Below are 6,988 nucleotides of genomic sequence, written 5' to 3'. Positions count from 1 at the left end.
CTCAAACCAGGGACCTAAGCTTTTTATACAGCTCCACCACCCAGAGCTTTGCATCAGTAATGTAACTGGGGCAGGGCAAGCAGGATATCATTCCCAGGTGCTGACTAGGAGGAGGCATCATAATGACCCACTTCCTTTTGAATCTTTGCCACTGTAGGAGGAGCTGTGTACTGTCTCTTCCTGGCCATAATAGCCAGGCAGGGCAGTGCTCTACCAAGCTGTGTATCACAGAATCATAGAGAAGTAGGGCTAGAAAGGACCTTCAAATGTCATCTAGTCCAATCCCGTGCTTAAAGCAAGATTACCCCTATCCAAACCATAATATAAACTCTACATAAAACTACTAGTAATCCTGACACAACACAGCCATAATACGCTAAACTGCCACAGGCAAAGCAGAAGAACCACAGAAGCCAATGTCCTGCTTCAATATATGCTCAAGAGATCCTAGGTAGCAAACAGAACACCAAGTGTAGTTCCAGGGAGCCCAGCCACTAAGTTGCTGCCATCTAAGTGGAGCTGATGCTGCTATAGCAGTGGCAGCACCTTGACAGTAGTGGACTAAAAAGGTAAGACTTTCTTTCCTCTCACCCACATCCTTTCTCCTGACATACCCCATATGCCTACTGCATCCCTTCCCTGGATACTCAGTGAGCTTGCTATGCCTGTGGTTTGCATAACAAAACTAATAGCATCTAGCATGTATTCAAAAAATAAAAAACCTCCTTATATAATAGGAGAGATGGGAAATTCTAAACCAGAGCACTACTTGATGATATCCTGAAATACGAATACCCATATACTTCCACAGGTAAGCTGTGTTGCTAATTTATTTTATGCAAGACACACTGACATGCTAAAGGGATGTGTCCTCCATAGGTGCAAACTAAAGGTTCTATAGCTGTCCGTGAGCAATGTGTAGACTAAGTGCATTCAGTATACCATAATCTGGAATCTACAACAATGGTCAGTATAATCTTTAATTTGCAAGAAAATGTGTTACACCAGTCATCTCTCAACTGATTATCTTTCCTAAACATGCATACATACCACAAAAACAGAAAGAGAGAACAACCCTGTTCCAAATATTATTGTTTGCTAATTTAATCTTCCTACAATTTAATTGTATGAATACAAAGAATTCAGAAAGGGAATAATATACTTACACAGGCAGAGTCTGCGTAAATTTGTAGATGCAGATTTTCCTTGGACTCAGAGTAAATGTGATTGTTCCTCTTGATGAATTACAAGCCAAACACAGATTAGGTTTGCTATAAATCTCAGTGAACTCATTTAAATGGTTATATTATTGCATATCGAGGTGATTATTCATATGACAACTGTAGAAATCACATGAACATTCAGAACCAATAGATTTTTACCAAACTTGTCTTGTGTGGCTGTAACATAGCTTTACATATTTCCAAACAGAGTGCATAATTTTTAGACTGTTCAATTGATGATATATTAGTCTGTTAACTGCCAAATAGAAAGATTATGCCAAAACTGTTGGTCAAGTCAGTATCCTTATTATAACAAGTCTTTACAGCTTAATATTGCTAACTTAGTTTTTATTCATTTTGCAATTTGCCTTGGGCTTCTTATGCTTTTTTAAAATGTTCTAAACATTACTTCTCACTTTTTAAAATCAAATGGCCTAGGTGATCAAAATGACTTGTAAGCATGTGCTTCTATCAAAAGCATGTGCCTCTTTTTGTACAAAAATGAAGCCATAAATTAATCCTTTGCAAGGGCATTAGACAGAATAAAGGGTATTTTGCTTTTTTAACTCTGACTCATTTTCAGAAGGCAATCCCACATTTTGATCAATATGTTCTCTGCTTTTCTGTGCTGTTTGTTCATTGTATCTACTGCACAAAAGAAAAGTATTAGACCATAAGGCACTGTCATTAAAAATCACAGCTATTGGAAACAGTCCTCAGTGAAAAGGGAAAAAAATTACCAAGAATGCTGTATGCTCCAGTTTTTTGTAGCTACTTATTATTTACTGAATAGGTTAGCATTCTATATTTCAAGTAAAATGTTGGGTCTAGATGGAACCTATGTATTGACCAAATAGTGGATTCTATATAGGGTGAAATCTTGACTTGATGTTGGTACTTGAGAAGAGCTACTGTAGGTGACACTTTTGGCTTTTAGTTGGGAATTAAACTACTATGCTACCACAGATGCTGGACCTTGGGTCCATGAATGATGTGGATGAAGTGGCAGAAATACATTGAAGATGGTATGGTTATTCAATTCAGATCATAATAATAGTAGTGGTGCAAGCTCACCAGGGGAAAGAGAGAAAGATGAAGACTGAAGTAGGAAGCCTTAGGGTTAAGGCATCACTGTAATAGCCAAAAGTATTGAAGACAAGGCCAGAAAGAAATGACAAACACATCTGTGTCCTTTTTTACACAGTTTCTTCAGAAGCCTGAATATAAAGGTAATGTACAAATAACATAAGAGGACCATGTAATTTGTGGGAATAAAAGTCCTGACTTCTGTGGTGAGATCTTTTTGAGTTTGAGCCATAGTCTGTTACATCAGATGTATGCTTTACAAAATATAGGCAATAGAAGGTTAGAAATTTTAATACCATTGTTCAAACAGAGAAAATACACTTTAATAGCGAAGCTTTGCATGCAGGTTGTTCAAGGCACAGCAGACTATACAATTCTTTTTTATTTGGTTTAGGGCAGTTTCAGAATGGGCAATTTTCTTTAGAAAGCTGTTTCTGGTACCAGCCAAAGCGCTAAAAAAAGAAGAAAAAGCTCCTGCTTTTCATATTTCTAGCTGTATGTGTCTCTCTCTAAAAGTTTAAAATCTAATACTATGATTCTACTACTCTTCCGGAGTAAATTGAGGCCCATCTTTCCTGTTACCTCTCTCTCAAAATGGTTGACTATGCAAAAGGTATTGTACCTAATGCAATTTAAAAATAACAGAAATAATAGCATCTAAACTTCTCCTTCTCCTGCCTCTGAGTCATTTGGTTTTTAAACAGCTAATGCATCTAGTGTTATCTCTTTACCAAGTGTTATCAAAAACATTGTCTCAGGGAATCACTACAGGTTATGTAAAAAGAATTATATCAGAGCCTGAAGCTACAATAGGCTCCTAAACATGACTTTATATAATTATATGCATGTGGTAACCATTGATTCATAGATGCTAGGGTCAGAAAGGACCTCAACAGATCATCGAGTCTGACACCCTGCAGGAAAGAGTGCTGGGGTCAGATGACCTCAACCAGATGCCTGTCCAGCCTTCTCTTAAAGACCCCCAAGTTAGGGGAGAGCACCACCTCCTTTGGAAGCCCACTCCAAATTTTAGCCACCCTTACTGTGAAGAAGTTTTTCCTGATATCTAGCCTAAATCTGCTCTCTGTCAGTTTGTGACCATTGTTCCTTGTTACCCCAAGAGCCGTCCTGGTGAACAGAGCATCTCCGATTCCTTGCTGCACCCCACTAATGAATTTGTAGGCAGCCACAAGTTCACCTCTCAGCCTTCTCTTTTGGAGGCTGAAAAGGTCCAGGTCCCTCAGTCTCTCCTCATAAGGCTTGTCCTATAAGCCCTTAACCATATGAGTGGCCTTCCTTTGGACCCTCTTGAACCTATCAACATCCTTCTTGAAGTACGGTGCCCAAAAGTAGAAACAATACTCCAACTGTGTTCTGACCATTGCAACACAGAGGGGAAGTATCACCTCCTTGGTTCTTTTTGTCATGCATCTGCTGATGCATGATAAAGTGCAGTTAGCTTTGCTGATGATTTTGTCACACTGATGATTCATGTTCATCGTGGAGTCCACTATGACTCCAAAATCCCTTTATGCTTCTGTGCTGCTAAGAGGGTCACTTCCTAGCCAGTAGGTGTGCTGGATATTTTTGTGCCCTGGGTGCAGCACTCTACACTTGTCCTTCTTGTACTGCATCCTACTGTGTCCTGCCCACTTTTCCAACCTGTCCAGGTCTGCCTGCAATCATTCCCTACCCTCTGTAGTGTACACTTCACCCCACAATAGTATCATCTACAAATTTGGAGATAGTACACTCTATATCCAAGTCATTGATGAATATTTTGAAGACTACAGGCCCACGGACTGAACCCTGTGGAACTCCACTACCCACATCCTTCCAGGTCGATACCGACCCATCTACTACCACTCTCTGAGTGTGACCGCTAAGCCAATTTGCCACCCACCAGACCATGTAAATATCTGTGTCACATCCTCTTTATTTATTTGAAAATGGGATGAGATACTGTATCGAAGGCCTTGCTAAAATTCAAGAAAATAACAGCCACCTCTACTCCTGCATCTAAGCATTTTTTGATCCTGTCATAAAACAAAACCAGATCAGTCAGGCATGATCTACCTGCTACAGATCCATTCTTGTTTCCCTGCTGCATTATTTTTTCTGCTGGACTCCCACAAATATGATCCTTCATAATCTTTTCAAAGACCTTTCCAAGGATAGAGGTGAGGCTGACTGGCCTATAATTACTCATATCCTCCTTCCTCCCCTTCTTGAAAATAGGGACCACACTGGGCCTTTCCAGTCCTCCTGGACCTGACCTGAGCACCATGAGTGCTCAAACAGCCGTGCCAGTTGTTCTGCTATGACACTGGCCAATTCCTTCAGTACTCTTGGATGCAGCTCATCTGGGCCTGCTGACTTGAACACATCCAGTCCACCAGAGTGACTCTGCACCAAGTCAGCATCGACAGTTTGTAGGCTGATGTCCCTCTGATGCCCATCTAAGAACCCATTAGGAGACTTATCTTGACCCCTGTTCAGGAACACTGAGGCAAATAACATATTGAATAGCTCAACCTAATCCCCCCTGTCTGTCACCAATTGCTCCTTCTTGTTCCGTAGGGGTCCTATGCTGCCCTGTGCCTTCCTTTTACTCCCTACATACCTAAAAAAAAGATATTTTGTTGTCTTTAATTTGTGGTGCCAACCTCAACTGTGTAGTTGCTTTTGCTTTTCTAACTGCCTCCCTGCAAGTGCGGGCCAAGTAGATATACTTCTCCTTGGTAGCTTCCTTCTGCTTCCACCACCTATATGCCTTTTTTTTTGCCCCTAGGCTGCCCTGGATTTCCCTGTTTAGCCAAGGAAGATTTTTGGCTTCTTTCCCCCTCTTCCCTTGTACTGGGATAGTCTCCCTCTGTGCCCAAGGGATCGCTTCCTTTAGAAATGACCACCATTCTTGGACTCCCATCTCACCAATACTCTTATCCTGCAGTGTGTCATTGACTAAGCTACTAAGCACACTGAAGTTAGCTTTCCTAAAGTCAAGTACTTCTACCTTACTAGTTATCTTACTTACTTTATGTGGTATGGTGAATTTGATTGGTGGTCACTGTCCCCAAGGTGACTACAAATCTGCAGCTCCCCTAACGGGTCCTCTCCCACAGCCAACACCACGTCCAGTAAGGCATTCTCCCTGGTGAAATCGTATACCTCCTGCATTAGGTGAAGGTCCTACATGCAGGTTAAGAACCTACTGAATGGTTGGATTTGGCTGACTGCTCTTCCCAGCAGATATCAGGGTAGTTTAGGTCCTCCATGATAACCACATTCTTAGACTGTACGGCCCCTGAAAGATGCCTCAAGAAGTCCAGGTCTAGCTTTTCTTCTTGGTGTGGTGGTCTGTAGCTTACCTCCACCACCAAGTCCCTTTCTGCTTGATCTCCATGTTTCCTAACCCACAAAGCCTCAACTTTCTTCTCTTCTGATCTCATTTTGATTAGGTAGATGTATAATGCTCCTTAACATAGAGAGCAACCCCGCCCCCTTTCCTCCCTACTCCATCCCTTCTGTACAATCTGTAGCCCTCAATGTGTACTGCCCAGTCATAGGTAGGGTCCCACCAGGTTTCTGTTTGCCTCACTAAATCAAAGTTATTATCTGCAAGCAGAAGTGTGAGTTCTTTCTACTTGTTCCCCATGCTCCTAACATTAGTATAGAGGCACTTGAGCCCTCCAAATGGTGCCTTCAGTGCCTCCTGTTCTGATGCCCAAAGGGCCCCTTGGTTCTTACCTGGCATGTACTGCTTCATGCCTTGCAGTTTTTAGGTTCTAGACTCTCTCCATCTCCTGCCTCCCCCTCCCCTGTCATACTTAGTTTAAAGCCCGACGTAGGAGGTCAGCCAATCTGTCAGAAAAGAGAATCTTACCTTTTGTGGAGAGATGAAGCCCATTATGTCCCAGGAGGTCCCTTGCATGGAAGCGCAGATTGTGGTTCCAGGAAGCCAATATCCACATAATGGCACTAACTCAGGAGCCGTGGGTTGACTTCTCTGACAGGTGATGCGATGTGATGCCTACTGCATTAGTAGAAGCACTGCCAGCATGTCAAAGGAAGTGATTCTTCTTCTTTAGTCAGCACTGATGAGGCCCTATCTTTTTGTACTGTGTCCAGTTTTGGGCTTCCCCATTACAAAAAGAATGCAGACAAATTGGAGAGAGTCCAGCAGAGGGCAACAAAAATGGTCAGAGGGATAGAGCACATGACTTTTGAAGACAGACTGAGGTAACTGGGATTATTTAGTCTGGGAAAAGAGACTACTGAGGAGGGATTTATTAGCAGCCTTCAAGTACCTGAAGGATAGCTTCAAAGCTATGGATGGAGATAGACTGTTCTCAGTGGTAGCAGATAACAGAACAAGGGAAGTTTAGGTTAGATACTAGGAAAAACTCTCTCATGAGGAGGGCAATAAAACACTGCAACAAGTTACCCAGAGAGGTTGTGGAATCTTTTTCCATCCTTGGAGGTTTTTAAGACCTGGCTAGACAAAACCTTGGTTGGGATAATCTAGTTGGGGATGGTCCTGCTTTGAGCAGGGGGTGAGCTAGATGACCTCCTGAGATCTCTTCCAACCCTCATTTTCTATGGTTCTATGACTTTCACATCTACAGATCAAAATGTGTAAGCTCTATTTTTCTCTCAGTGGCTTTGTTTTTTTTCTGAAA

The sequence above is a fragment of the Gavialis gangeticus genome, unplaced genomic scaffold (genome assembly GCF_001723915.1).
Source record: "Gavialis gangeticus isolate Ggan-Ray unplaced genomic scaffold, GavGan_comp1, whole genome shotgun sequence".
Lineage (NCBI taxonomy): Eukaryota > Metazoa > Chordata > Crocodylia > Gavialidae > Gavialis > Gavialis gangeticus.
This window is presented reverse-complemented; position numbering follows the sequence as displayed.